This window comes from Protopterus annectens, chromosome 11.part0 (assembly GCF_019279795.1).
Source record: "Protopterus annectens isolate FY-2018-M chromosome 11.part0, PAN1.0, whole genome shotgun sequence".
NCBI classification, from domain to species: Eukaryota; Metazoa; Chordata; order Ceratodontiformes; family Protopteridae; genus Protopterus; species Protopterus annectens.
In genome coordinates this window covers 1,514,501,155-1,514,513,858 of record NC_056745.1, presented here as the reverse complement: position 1 = coordinate 1,514,513,858, position 12,704 = coordinate 1,514,501,155, and positions in this window count along the sequence as shown.

Below are 12,704 nucleotides of genomic sequence, written 5' to 3'. Positions count from 1 at the left end.
GAGAAGTCAGCCTTTGTGACTCCTTTTGGCTTATATGAGTTCACCAAGATGCCCTTTGGGATGAAGAATGCCCCAGCGACTTTCCAGAGGCTGGTAGGTGATATCCTAGAAGGAGCAGGAGAGTTTGCCCTTGCTTACCTAGATGATATTGCCATCTACAGCCATTCCTGGTCAGAGCACCTTCAGCTGTTCAGGGAGGTGCTGGGCAGACTATGGAGGGCAGGGTTGACCATTAAGCCGAGCAAATGTCAGGTGGGTATGGCAGAGGACTTCTACCTAGGACATAGAGTGGGGATTGGTAAGATAATGTCAGAACCTGCCAAAGTGGAAGCCATTCAGGCATGGCCTACACCTGTTACTAAAAAGCAGGTGAGGGCATTTTTAGGGACAGCAGGGTACTACAGAAAGTTCATCCCCAGCTATAGTACCATAGCTGCTCCCCTCACAGACCTGACAAGGAAGAACAGGCCAAATAAGGTAGTATGGACCCCAGCATGTGAGCAGGCATTCCAGATGCTTAAAGAAATTTTGGGAGGAGCCCCTGTGTTAGATAGTCCAGATTACAACAAAGAATTTGTTGTGCAGGTGGATGCTTCAAACAATGGGGTGGGGCTGTACTCAGCCAGATTTCTTCAGAGGGGGAATAGCACTCATTGGTTTATCTCAGTCATAGGCTCCAACCCAGGGAGGAGTGCCATGCAGCTGTAGAAAAGGAATATCGAAACTTCAGCCTTATCTGTATGGAAGGAAATTCACTGTTATGACAGATCACAACCCTCTAACATGGTTAAACAGAGCCAGTCAGCAAAATGCCAAGTTGCTAAGATGGAGCCTGGAGTTGCAAGCATATGATATGTCAGTGCAGCACCGCAGTGGGAGTAGCAATGCCAATGCATATGGGCTATCAAGACAGGGAATGGGGTAGGTATACTCAGATAGACCTAACCCTCTCAAGCAGCATTTCTCAAGGGTCACTTGAAAAACTAGCTTGAGTTCTCCAGAGGGGGGGATGTGATGACTGGTAGAGAAGGGTGAAGGCTGCCAGCCTAGACAGATAGAATTTTATACATAATTCTATCATTTGTAAATATGAATCTGAATCACAGACTTGTCTTAAATAAAAAAAAATGCTGTTACAAAAATGTAGCAACAGTGCTCTCTACTGACCTAGTAAAAGCATGTTGTGACTCTTTGATCTAAAGTCGGCTCCAGTCTGGCTAGATGAAGGCTTCCTGTCTATTGTTTTAAGGCTAAAGTTAATGACCAGAATTTACATGTGGAATGTCCTTTACTGTTCTAAGTGTAAAAAAAATGTAAATGCAGTTTCTGTCAGCCTGGGAACACCAGGAAAGTGTGAAGTGATGTAATGTTTTATCAGAACTGCAGTTTGAACTTAAACAGAGAGAACCAGAAGCCATGAAGCATTTTTGTCTTGAACATCCAACTCAGCACTGCCTTATGCTCTCTGTATGTAAGTAGTATGTTAGAACTGTGTTTTCTCCTAGAAGTAGCTCGGAATTAGAAAAGATTATACTAAGTGTTTTTTTTTTTGTTATGTCAGAACTGTTCTACTGAATTATTTTAAGTATTTCTGTGTGATCTCTGAACTCTTGACTAGCACTAACTGTGTAGTAGAAAGTAGTGTCTTGTGGTTTTAATTATCTATTATTATTAAATATTTTAAAACTTTTTAACTGTGGTTGGATTGTGTACAGATAATTTAAACTCTAGAGTGCATTCCATATTTATAGAGTTTACTGTACAAGGCCACTCCAACAGCTGTAGCCCTGGGCTATACTACCAAATGGATAATAATATTGCACAGTAATAATTGGACTCCCTTTTAAGGGCCTTTGGGTAGCTGATAATTGTTAGCTGGGTGGTGGCAGTGATTTCTACCATATAGTCTGGGTAAAAGGGGCACAACTGGATAACCTGTGCCAGCCTTCCCCAGAAGTGTCTGTGTGGTTGTATAAACTGTTATCTCAAAGTGTATGTGTGTGTGTGTGTGTGTGTGTCAGCTACTTGGGCAGGGACACAAAGCACTGCTTGGACAGAGAGAGTGCTTGAGATTTTAGCTTGCCCAGCTAGGCTGAGATCTGGACCCTATAGCTGTGCCAGGGGGGAGTCTTATTGGGGACCCGGAGAGCAAGGGAGCGACCAGCCCCGGACTGAGTGTGATCTCTGTGTGCTCTTATGGGAAATAGCACTTTACTGTGTGTATTTGTTATCCTTTCCTCATATATGAGATGTCCTCTCTGATGTTAATGGTGAGGATTGAGGCTCCTTGATTGCTGGGCCAGGGCATGGGTGTCACATCTATATTATGCCAAAAGGGGAAAAAATATTTCTGAATCATTGTCATGTTAAGTCTTACCCTGTCATTTATTAGCTGTGTGTGTGTGTGTGTGTGTGTGTGTGTGTGTGTGTGTGTGTGTGTGTGTGTGTGTGTGTGTGTGTGTGTGTGTGTGCCTTTCTATCAGTCTATTTGTCTATCTATAGGTCCACTTTGTAATTTCAAAATTCCACAATCCCGACGTTCTAAATATTGACGCTCAGAACTTGAAGACTGTGGAATCTCAAAATTAAAAAAAAAACAACTATCTATCTATCTATCTATCTATCTATCTATCTATCATCTGACTGTCTGTCTATCTATCTATCTATCTATCTATCTATCTATCTATCTATCTATCATATGTCTGTCTGTCTATATATCTATCTATCTATCTGTATCTGTTTTATATTAGGGGATCTCTCACTAATTCTTTTCCATATAGTATAACAGACACTTCCATATTTCTTCAGAAAATATAACTAATTTACTATGGATCTCTCATATGGGCTCAAATTATTAGCTCTGTTTAGAAATAATTTGTTACCCAATATTAGATGTCAGCTGTAAGTTGTAAATATTAACTACCTGGTCACTAATTGTTATGCTATTTTTTTTTTTCATTTTTAAAGGTACTATGGAAAAATACCTACAGATAGATATCTCACAATCTGTAATTATATTTTGCACTGGACAGATGTTTTTAAAACTGTGGAAGGTTTCAGTATAATAATAAAAAACAAAAGTAAAACGCTGACTGGATATACGGAACAAAAACCTTTTATTTAACAGAAAACTGAGCGCTTTCACCCACATCCACCGTGGGTTTCTTCAGAGTTATTGAAAAAAATGGAGCAGTCACTTTTTATAAATAACAGATGAACAACAAGAACCAATCACCTTTTAGTACATTGTCTAATGCACCCATCTATCAAATTAGTTAATTAAGAATATAAATAATTCAATCAGATAGCCCTAGAATAATAATATGAAAAAATACAACCATAACCTATTATAAAACCATTGTGTTGTGTGCGTTAAAATTCTAATAAATATTTAAATACATTAATAAATAAATATAATATGCAGAATATATAAAATATGTAAAATATATCTAATCTATCAAAAATACTATATCAATTGATAGGGAAATCTATTATACTTGCATAGCATAAAAATTCATTTTTAAATAAATGGAATTGATACCGAGATATACATATAAATACAAATATAAATAAAAAATCTATATAAAATATATCAGAACATACTATATCAATTAATGGTAGAACACATAGTACCTATATAATATAGAATTTCATTTTTAAATAACTTGAAATTGATACATGTTCATTTAGTCCCGGCTGTATACAAGCATTAAGCCTAAGCTGCCATAGACATTCTTTGGTCTCCAGCAATGTATTCAAATCACCTTCATTATTACAATTAGTGTCTGGTACCCTGTCTATAACAAAAACAGAAACCTCTTGAATCCTTTACATTTTGTACTGTGCGTATATAGAGAACTAGTAGCCTTCTTATTTTTAATGTCTCTACTATGCTCAACTATTCTTTCTCTAAGCTTCCTTTTGGTTTTCCCTATATAAAATGAGGGACATGACAGGCACGTGGCTAAATATACAACTAATTTTGTGTTACAATTTACATTTCCTGGACATCTTAGTGTCCTATTGTAACCATGTAATGTAACATATGGCCCATCATTGATGAATCGACAACTTTTACAGAAACCACACTTTCTCATTATAGAATTTTTAAATAAAGTATGACTTTCAAAATAATTTTTCAAGTTTCTTCCTCTGCTGAAAACTATAGAAGGTATACTCCCTATATACTGTAAAATATCTGTTTGATTGACAAAAACCTTTTCATAACATTCCCTAATAGTGTTTGTAAAATTATTAATATTGTTACTATAATAGTTGAATTATTTATATTCTTAATTAACTAATTTGATAGATGGGTGCATTAGACAATGTACTAAAAGGTGATTGGTTCTTGCTGTTCATCTGTTATTTATAAAAAGTGACTGCTCCATTTTTTCATTAACTCTGAAGAAACCCACGGTGGATGTGGGTGAAAGCGCTCAGTTTTCTGTTAAATAAAAGGTTTTTGTTCCGTATATCCAGTCAGCGCTTTACTTTTGTTTTTTACTAGTTTCGTCTTTATTTTGTGTCACATTAAGTGTCGTACGAGTAATTCGCTTTTTGGAAGATATGGACATCTACTTTTGAATTGATTATATTGTGGACTGTTTACATAGTGGATTTTATTTTATATTTTAAAATTACTAAATTATGGAACTAATGGAGCAGTTACTGCAGCAGCAGCTGGTTTTAACTCAGCGGATACTATCCGTAATAAAAGGAAAAGAAGTCACCTTTGGTGACGTGCAGAATAATTTTGATGAAGTGGAAAATGAAAACGTTGTTCTTTCTGATGCTGAGGAGCAGATTTTTACTCTCCATTCCACTCCGGGTACATCACGTAGCAATCCAGGTGCTAGTAATGGTTTGGGAGATCCTATTGGCAGTCGGACAACGCGTATGAGACCAGGAAGTGATGGGCACGCTGTTCCGCTAACGGATTCGTCACCAAACGCTAGGAATGGGCTACACGGAGAATGTTATGTGGATTGTAGAGTTGCAGATTTGAAATCTGTACTGTTGGCGCCTAATTTTCCAATACAACAGAGTGAAATGGGTATCGAAAGTCTGAATAAGCAGATGGAAATATTTGAAAGAACATTGAGAAAATTTAAGACTATTCAGATGGACAATGTGTTCTTGGAGAGATCGCTAGAACTTAAACAAATTCCAAAGGGGCTAAGAGTATTCAAGGTACCCTTTGGTTTTGAAATCAACAATGATTTATTGCAAGAGCTTACGGACATCTTTGACAATACTGGTATGCAATTAATTAAATTGATTATTAAGAATAATAATGATAGATTAAGCAAGTTGAAAGAGTCTTTAACTATGCTTGACAACAATATTAAAAAAGATTTGCTGTTTGATTATAATAAAAGTAAATTTGATAGCATACTGAATGACATGAAAAGATATGTGAGTAAAGGGTTAGATATTAAAAATGCGAAACTCCAACGTGACACTAAGGATTATTCAAGTAATGCTGCATATTCGCATTTTCGAGATTTTAAGCGTTTTTTTAGAGTTCACAACAATGGCCCGGTTTCAAATGTGAATGCAACTTTAGTACTGAACGAAGAAGTTGCAGGGCAGGATAGAATAAATATGAATTTAGATGGTAATGGGGGGATTTTTTTAGAAGAACCTGTGCTCCGCAGATCAGAATGCTTGAGAGAGCGTTACCAGGGACAGAACCAACACCACAACCAGCAGTACAATGGAGGGGGGAGATACAGGCACCAAGCATACCATTACTAGATGGAGAGCAAAAGTTTAATTGCTTGAGTACACCCCATGATTTAGTAACTACAAATGCTGTCACTAACAACAATAATAGTATTACAATAGAAGGTCATTGTGAAACAGCGGACATGGTTTTTAGTCACAGATGCCTTGAAGTGATAAAACAAAATGATATTAATAATATGTTTTTAACAGATAGCAGTAATGAAAGTAATTCAATTGATGGAAGTATTGTAAATATAATTGAACCACATGTGCAGGACTGCAATGGCAGTAACGAACATTTTTTTCACACAATGTTGAATGGTCAAGAATCAGAATGCTTTGAGCAAAATCAAAGTTATGTGCGGGAAAATTGTGAATGTGAAATTATTACAGAAGGTAATTTCTCGATGTATAATTATACAGACAAAGTTTTAAACAATAACTATCTTTCACTTTTTAAAAAAGGTTTCAAGTTCATTCCTAACTATCAAGTGGATATTGGTAAAATATTAGTGAATTTAAAAATGTATACAAGAAGTTTAAACCTTAGGATTTATTTTAAGAAAAAATTTGATGACAAGATTGATATGGATACGAAAAACATTACTTTAAGAAGGTCAAGTACATTTATTCCACCAAACAATCCTATAGTGCATTTGTTTGAAATGTTTTGTGAAGTGCAGTTAAGAAAAGCGTGGAAGGATAGTAACATTTCTAAAGACAATTTAACTGAAGCAGAAAGGTTTTGTTTAAATGAGTTGAGTGCTTCTGACAAAATGAGAATCATGAAACCAGATAAGGGGGGAGGGGTGGTTTTGATGACTAAACTGGATTATAATAATAAAATGAGCACTATGTTAAGTGATGAGACCACTTATAAGAGGGTAGCAAGGTATGATCTAACAAAGGCATACACAAAAGTTGATTGGCAATTATATGATTTATTGCTGGAAGGAATTATTACTAAGGCTGAATTTGAGTACCTTTCAGTTGAATATCCTTTGACACCATCAATTTTTGGTATACCCAAAATACACAAAAACACCTCTAACCCCCCTTTTAGACCTATAGTTTCTGCAAAGCAGTCAAAAATGGAAGCTATAGCTCACTATGTGGACATAAATTGCAAAGAGACAGTAGCGAGTATCAAGCACATTCTAAAGGATTCATGGCATTGCCTAGAATTACTTCACAGTTATACAAATGAGAACTTGAAAGAGGTTTATTTAGTGACAATAGATATTGTTAGTTTATTTTCAGTAATTCCCTTGGCAGAAGGTTTAGAATTATTTGAGAGTAGTTTGGAGGTTTTTGGAAATTTCCATACAGTAAAACGAAAGCTTCTTGTGGATTTGATGGAATTGGTATTAAAAAATAATTTTTTTCAGCACGAGGGAGAATATTATCAGCAATGTGCAGGTGTGGCAATGCGGGCTAGATGTGCCCCCATATATGCGAATTTGGTTCTAGCTATGTGGGAGAAGCAAAAAGTATTTGAAAGTAGGTACTGGTCAAAAATAGATTTATACCTAAGGTTCCTGGACGATATACTGATATTTTGGAAGGGAAATAGAGAGGAACTTAATAATTTTATAGAATATTTAGAAGGCAGTACTACATTTTTAAAATTTACGTACAGTATGAAATATGAGAGTTGTGAATATCTGGATATGAAAAATTACAAAGTTGATGATAAATTGAATTCTACAATATATCGTAAAAAAACTTTTTCGAACTCTTACTTGCATTTTGATAGCTGTCACCCTTATTTTCAAAAAAGAAATTTAGTAAAAGGGCAAATGGTGAGGTTATCGAGAATAATAAGTGATGATATAGAATTTTGTAGTGAGTTAATAAAGTTGGAGAACATGTTTTTGGAAAGAGGGTACCCAAGAAATTTAGTTGAGAGTATTAGGTGTGAAGTGAGTAACAAAAGGAAGGACATTTTTAAACCATTACTGCTACATGGTACCCTTAACAAAAATGGAAATAAAAATAACTATGATGGGAAGGTAGGAGCATTTATAGTCCCTTATAGTAACAATATTAATAATTTTACAAACACTATTAGGGAATGTTATGAAAAGGTTTTTGTCAATCAAACAGATATTTTACAGTATATAGGGAGTATACCTTCTATAGTTTTCAGCAGAGGAAGAAACTTGAAAAATTATTTTGAAAGTCATACTTTATTTAAAAATTCTATAATGAGAAAGTGTGGTTTCTGTAAAAGTTGTCGATTCATCAATGATGGGCCATATGTTACATTACATGGTTACAATAGGACACTAAGATGTCCAGGAAATGTAAATTGTAACACAAAATTAGTTGTATATTTAGCCACGTGCCTGTCATGTCCCTCATTTTATATAGGGAAAACCAAAAGGAAGCTTAGAGAAAGAATAGTTGAGCATAGTAGAGACATTAAAAATAAGAAGGCTACTAGTTCTCTATATACGCACAGTACAAAATGTAAAGGATTCAAGAGGTTTCTGTTTTTGTTATAGACAGGGTACCAGACACTAATTGTAATAATGAAGGTGATTTGAATACATTGCTGGAGACCAAAGAATGTCTATGGCAGCTTAGGCTTAATGCTTGTATACAGCCGGGACTAAATGAACATGTATCAATTTCAAGTTATTTAAAAATGAAATTCTATATTATATAGGTACTATGTGTTCTACCATTAATTGATATAGTATGTTCTGATATATTTTATATAAATTTTTTATTTATATTTGTATTTATATGTATATCTCGGTATCAATTCCATTTATTTAAAAATGAATTTTTATGCTATGCAAGTATAATAGATTTCCCTATCAATTGATATAGTATTTTTGATAGATTAGATATATTTTGCATATTTTATATATTCTGCATATTATATTTATTTATTAATGTATTTAAATATTTATTAGAATTTTAACGCACACAACACAATGGTTTTATAATAGGTTATGGTTGTATTTTTTCATATTATTATACTAGGGCTATCTGATTGAATTATTTATATTCTTAATTAACTAATTTGATAGATGGGTGCATTAGACAATGTACTAAAAGGTGATTGGTTCTTGTTGTTCATCTGTTATTTATAAAAAGTGACTGCTCCATTTTTTTCATTAACTCTGAGGAAACCCACGGTGGATGTGGGTGAAAGCGCTCAGTTTTCTGTTAAATAAAAGGTTTTGGTTCCGTATATCCAGTCAGCGTTTTACTTTTGTTTTTTACTAGTTTCATCTTTATTTTGTGTCACATTCAGTATAATAATGTTAAATGCTGTTAATAGTGCAATAGTTTTTCCTAATCAAAAAGTGGACTTTAGTCATTATGTGTTATGGCTTGTTTCACATTATCTACTTTTGTAAAGCCACAGCAATTTGTTTTAGTCACATTATAATTTATTAATTGTTGTTATGAATCAGAACACATGAAAAGATTAATTCTATTAATGCAGAGTTTTAAGGCCTAATGTTCTGTCATGTATTATATCTCAAGGCTTAACTCTCAGTCCTGCTTGATATTCATTATGACTGCAGGCTCATTGTGTTATTTAGAAAAGTAAAACAAAATAGAGATGTTCTAGTTCATGTTAACAGACATTGTACTTGTGCAAGAAAACTTAGTGACGGATGCAATGAAATTCAAAAACACTTTCTTATACGTATCTTCATATACAGAGATAACTGGAAGTCAGTAACCTTAAGAAGCAAAAATAAAATAATAACTCAAAAATTTGAAGGTGGGAAACCATATACCAGGCTGTGTTACTCATGGTGAATGAGACAGATAGCACAAATGATGCACAACACACATATATGCACTCACCACGCACGCACACATGTGCACGCACACACACACACACACACACACACACACACACACACACACACACACACACACACACTCAGACATGTATTTCTGTCAGCCATGACCTAATGCAAGCACAATTTAAATTACATTACATAGTAGTAAGAATCTATGTTACATACAGCATACTGTCTTAAAAACTTATAGTTTTCATACATGTAATACAGGTCTACACACGTATGCTCCAAACTGGTGGCTAGGATAAATTTCATTGGCACTTTTACTGACAATAGGTTTCACTGCTTCAGTTTTATATATATATATATATATATATATATATATATATATATATATATATATAGTCTATTCTTAACAATTAGCACTGTACTTTCTTTCTTACTCCACCATCATGGGGCACGCTTGCATATGATTGAGCCTTCTTAGATTCAGTTTGTGATATTTTTATTCCTGAAAAAAGCAAAAAAGAAAAATTAAAAAAAAAAATGTATATATATATATATATATATATATATATATATATATATATGTATATACTTTTTTTGTCTGTATGAATAGTTACTATTGTTATATGCTTTTAGATACAATGTCAAGAAACTTGCATTTGGAGTCCTATTGTAATTGTCATATGTACAAATGTATAATTATGTAATCTTCCTTGGAGCTTTTGTCCCCAGCCTCTGCTGAAAACAGGCTTCTGGCCCAGTTGGACACTACCTGGTTTTCAAATGCAAATAAATAAATAACATAAATATTAGTGTTACATTAAAGTTACCAAGCAGAAGATTCGGCATAGAATTGATAAACTTACTTTTCACTGTATATGGTAATGTTATGGACTGATGGTGGAGTCATAGGATCATAGGAAGTTACTAGGCTATTGTCTCTGAGACCCTTAAAAGCCTAGCCAAGAATTTAGCCCATGTTCCAGCAAGTCAGCAGCCAATGCCCCTGTCCAGCAGGGACACAGGTAGAATCCCAGGGGTGTATTTTCTGTTTCTCATCCAGTTATGCAGTGAAACAAAATTATCACTGCACTGTTTCTCTCCTTTCCTAAGCTCAAGTGTCATAAATAATGTACCAATATATAAATATTTCTTCAGCTGGTGTTGCTTACTGTTAACATCAGTATCTGCCTTCTACACTGCTGTACTACACTCTGTGTCGTTATATGTTATGAAGAACAGCGGTTTAACTTCGCAACCTTTAGACAGTCTTTACTACGGAGATATGGAGACAGAGACATCTCTTCTGCAGAAATATATTTGGATTTTACTAACACTGTTGTTTATATAAGCTGTATGATTTTCTTGATAACTGACTAGAATGACTGTCCATGACTTACTCGTCAAGCTTGACAGAACATAACAGTTTCTATTAAAAAGAATTATGATTTCCTCACAGTGCTTGGCAATCAGAGGGTAGGTAATGTTTCGTTAGGAGTTGCAGCTATCTGTATGGTAATGGGTGGCAGAAGGATTGTCCCAACACAAAAGTATTTGGATAGGAGCCTGTTGAGCCTATCAATTCTGATTGATCAAGTTTCACCAAATTAGTAAGGACTTTATAGACCTATTCCTAGCTAAACTCGTGACACTTTGATGTATGTGTTTTTTTCTGACTTGTTGTGTTAAAGAATATATGAAATAGCACATTGGAACTACTGCTTATCTGTGCTGTAATCAAGATATGAGGCATGTCCAGGATATGTAGCAAAGCTACAACTGTATTACTGTCCTAGGTCATATCCATCAAGTGCACATCACGTGTCTTATCTTTCCCAAAATGCACTATTTTACCCTACTATCTTTTGCCAGATTTCTGTTTCGATTTACTTACAATGCCAGTTATCCTCCCCTCTTATTGCTAACACTGAGAGTGTCTGGACAAAATGTTTGAAACATTTTTTTTTTTACTGAAACTCTCTGGTTCACTTTTGTAAAGTTTTAAACATACTTCAATGGGCAGTTCCTTCTTCTTCTACAAAACAGTGCTAAAATTTGACAAATATAAGAATCACTTTGGTCCTCAAGTTAGACTTTCTGTCAAATGCATCAGAGTTATCTATCTTCAGACAATAAATTAAAACAGCTGATTCTTAGCAAAGCTTCCATAGGTTTTTGACCTCAGGTGAAGGAATGAATACAGTTGTAAATGAGAGTATATATATATATATATATATATATATATATATATATATATATATATATATATAAGTGTGTGTGTGTGTGTGTGTATACACATATATATATATATATATATATATATATATATATATATATATATTTACATTTGTTTACCGGGATAGTCTGACTGGGCTAGCACCCCATTTTCAGCGGAGGGCCAGGGTAAAAGTTCCAATAAAAAACTGAGAAGTACACAAAATACAAAAAGAAAAGATTGCAAATACAGATTCAACAGTATATATAAAATGTAACGATTTAACATTATTAACTGAATTAACAAAAAATAATGCAGTTACAATGTATCCAGTGTTTAACGGTACAAACATTTTTTTGGCAGATACATGCTATACACCATCAGCAGAGTAAAAATGTAGAAAGGAAAAGAGAATGCAAGAAGAGATTTATTAAAAAGGTACAATTAGTAATATGAAGGTGGTTAGAGAAAAGGTTAAGAGAAGGTGTGATAGGAGGATTCAGTAAAGGCAAAGTGAAGAGTGAGAAAAGACAGTTATCCACGGGAAAAACAGGAGCAGAGCCAGTTAATATTTAGATGTTCTTTAAGAAGGAGTTGGAATTTGAAGTTAGTAGGGATATTTAGTATAGATTGGGGAATGCTGTTCCAAAGTTTTGCAACTTGATTTACAAATAAGGAGTCACCAAAAGCGTTGAAGCATTTGTTAGAGTTTTAGAAGTAGTTTGTTGGATGAAACTCTCTCTCTCTCTCCCTATATATATATATATATATATATATATATATATATATATATATATATATATATATAATACTATGAAAGCTGTGAATTCCTAAAGAATCAGTAGATTTATGGTCTCAGTTGTTAATCAACAAAGAATTGCAAATACATTATTAAGTATGTGTTTCCTTTGCTAGAAACCTCAACGTTTGATGGGCAAACATTTGTAAAGATACAAAAAACAACCTACCCCCTGTTTTCC